This window comes from Hyperolius riggenbachi, chromosome 3 (assembly GCF_040937935.1).
Source record: "Hyperolius riggenbachi isolate aHypRig1 chromosome 3, aHypRig1.pri, whole genome shotgun sequence".
Classification (NCBI taxonomy): Eukaryota; Metazoa; Chordata; class Amphibia; order Anura; family Hyperoliidae; genus Hyperolius; species Hyperolius riggenbachi.
The window spans coordinates 213,737,365-213,740,884 of record NC_090648.1 but is presented as its reverse complement, the minus strand read 5'-3'; positions in this window follow the sequence as shown (position 1 = coordinate 213,740,884).

Below are 3,520 nucleotides of genomic sequence, written 5' to 3'. Positions count from 1 at the left end.
GTTTGTCACACTTAAATGTTTCTGCTCATCAAAAACCGTTAACTATTAGTCAAAGATAACATAATTGAACACAAAATGCAGTTTTAAATGATGGTTTTTATTATTTAGTGAGAAAAAAACTCCAAATCTACATGGCCCTGTGTGAAAAAGTGATTGCCCCCCTTGTTAAAAAATAACTTAACTGTGGTTTATCACACCTGAGTTCAATTTCTGTAGTCACCCCCAGGCCTGATTACTGCCACACCTGTTTCAATCAAGAAATCACTTAAATAGGAGCTATCTGACAAAGAGAAGTAGACCAAAAGCACCTCAAAAGCTAGACATCATGCCAAGATCCAAAGAAATCCAGGAACAAATGAGAACAAAAGTACTGTAATTGAGATCTATCAGTCTGGTAAAGGTTATAAAGCCATTTCTAAAGCTTTGGGACTCGAGCGAACCACAGTGAGAGCCATTATCCACAAATGGCAAAAACATGGAACAGTGATGAACCTTCCCAGGAGTGGCCGGCCGACCAATATTACCCCAAGAGCGCAGAGAAAACTCATCTGAGAGGCCACAAAAGACCCCAGGACAACATCTAAAGAACTGCAGGCCTCACTTGCCTCAATTAAGGTCCGTGTTCACGACTCCACCATAAGAAAGAGACTGGGCAAAAGCGGCCTGCATGGCAGATATCCAAGGCGCAAACCACTTTTAAGCAAAAAGAACATTAAAACTCGTCTCAATTTTGCTAAAAAACATCTCAATGATTGCCAAGACTTTTGGGAAAATACCTTATGGACCGACGAGACAAAAGTTGAACTTTTTGGAAGGTGCGTGTCCCGTTACATCTGGCGTAGAAGTAACACAGCATTTCAGCAAAAGAACATCATACCAACAGTAAAATATGGTGGTGGTAGTGTGATGGTCTGGGGTTGTTTTGCTGCTTCAGGACCTGGAAGGCTTGCTGTGATAGATGGAACCATGAATTCTACTAGCTACCAAAAAATCCTGAAGGAGAATGTCTGGCCATCTGTTCGTCAACTCAAGCTGAAGCGATCTTGGGTGCTGCAGCAGGACAATGACCCAAAACACACCAGCAAATCCACCTCTGAATGGCTGAAGAAAAAAAAAATGAAGACTTTGGAGTGGCCTAGTCAAAGTCCTGACCTGAATCCTATTGAGATGTTGTGGCATGACCTTAAAAAGGCAGTTCATGCTAGAAAACCCTCAAATAAAGCTGAATTACAACAATTCTGCAAAGATGAGTGGGCCAAAATTCCTCCAGAGCGCTGTAAAAGACTCGTTGCAAGTTATCGCAAACGCTTGATTGCAGTTATTGCTGCTAAGGGTGGCCCAACCAGTTATTAGGTTCAGGGGGCAATTTCTTTTTCACACAGCTTCATGTAGGTTTTGAGTTTTTTTTCTCACTAAATAATAAAAACCATCATTTAAAACTGCATTTTGCGTTCAATTATGTTATCTTTGACTAATAGTTAACAGTTTTTGATGAGCAGAAACATTTAAGTGTGACAAACATGCAAAAGAATAAGAAATCAGGAGGGGGGCAAATAGTTTTTCACACCACTGTAAGTCTCTGTAAGTTACATTCACTGTTGTACGATTCTGATCCAGTTCTATATAATCGACACACACAAGCAATAGAACACAGCAGTACATGCATCCAGCTACATTTAAGTGGTCAGCAGGTGCTCGTCAGCCAATCAGGATGCACTGTCATACACCCTTTACCTGCCATACCACATCTAGCAGCCACTGGCATTCAGGTGGGAGGCTACAGTTGGACGCAATCGCAAGATTGCGTCGCTAGCAGGACCGCCCCGTGCAGGCATCCCTCCCACGGGGGTCCCTCCCTAACCGCTCACCTGTCCGTCATGTCCTAGAGCTGAAAGAAAATGTTTAAAAACACACGATTGGTTCACACGATGACCAGGGGCCCCAGACCTCTATCACTGGCTGGGGCCCCAAGGCCACCATGCGATACCTGGAGGGGAGTGCAGGTGGGCCTGGACCTCTCACACCCAGGCTCTGGACCTCTCACATCCAGAAAACCCACCAACACTGCCTCCATACTGAATGCTAAATTCGACACACACAAGCAATAGAACACAGCAGTACATGCATCCAGCTACATTTAAGTGGTCAACAGGTGCTCGTCAGCCAATCAGGATGCACTGTCATACACCCTTTACCTGCCATACCACATCTAGCAGCCATTAGCATTCAGGTGGGAGGCTTCAGTTGGACGCCTGGGTGTGAGAGGTCCAGGCCCACCTGCACTCCCCTTCAGGTATCTCATGTTGGCCTTGGGGCCCCGGCCAGTGAGAGAGGTCCAGGGCCGCTGGCCATCGTGTGAACCAATCGTGTGTTTTTAAACGTTTTCTTTCAGCTCTAGGACATGGCGGACAGGTGAGCGGTTAGGGAGGGACCCCCGTGGGAGGGATGCCTGCACGGGGCGGTCCTGCTAGCGACGCAATCTTGCGATGGCGTCCAACTGAAGCCTCTCACCTGAATGCTAATGGCTGCTAGATGTGGTATGGCAGGTAAAGGGTGTATGACAGTGTATCCTGATTGGCTGACGAGCACCTGCTGACCACTTAAATGCAGCTGGATGCATGTACTGCTGTGTTCTATTGCTTGTGTGTGTCGAATTTAGCATTCAGTATGGAGGCAGTGTTGGTGGGTTTTCTGGATGTGAGAGGTCCAGAGCCTGGGTGTGAGAGGTCCAGGCCCACCTGCACTCTCCTCCAGGTATCGCATGTTGGCCTTGGGGCCCCGGCCAGTGAGAGAGGTCCGGGGCCCCTGGCCATCGTGTGAACCAATCGTGCGTTTTTAAACCAGTTCTATATACAGTAATGCCTGAAGAAGAAACTTAACCATTACTGGATGAAGTGTTGTTTTAAAACGTACTGTTTGTCCCTCTTAACAGACCAACAGATATGTTAAAATGTCCTCTGCCGCTGGCGTGCATGCGGGTGCGCCACATGTGTCCGTCGGAACTCCGAGAGCTGCAATTGGTGAAAGGGAACAAGTATAAAATTATAGAGAATAGAATTGGAAAAAAGGTACCGTACTTTCCGCCGTATAAGACGCACTTTTTCTCCCCAAAAAATGGGGTGAAAAAGTCCCTGCGTCTTATACGGCAAAGGCAGGGAATCCCCGACTTCCGAACGCCCGCCGATATGAACCGCTGCCACATCGGGGATTCCCTGCCTGTGTGCGGTGTCCTGTCTCCTCCACCTGTCACTTCTGTGTTGTGGCCATGGTCCCCCTGTCCCCTGCATGTGTCCGCCCCCTCCCCTTGCGTTGTGTGGCACCCCCGGGTGTTTATCGGCAGCTGCTTACCTCATCCATCATGCCCGCGTGGACTGCAGACCTCCTTCTTCTATGTGCGGCTTCCTCTAGTGCCGGCTTCTAATGATGCGTCATCAATGACGCGTCATCAATAACGCGTCATTAGAAGCCGGCACTAGAGAAAGCCGCACACAAAAGCCGGAGGTCTGTAGCCCACGCGAGC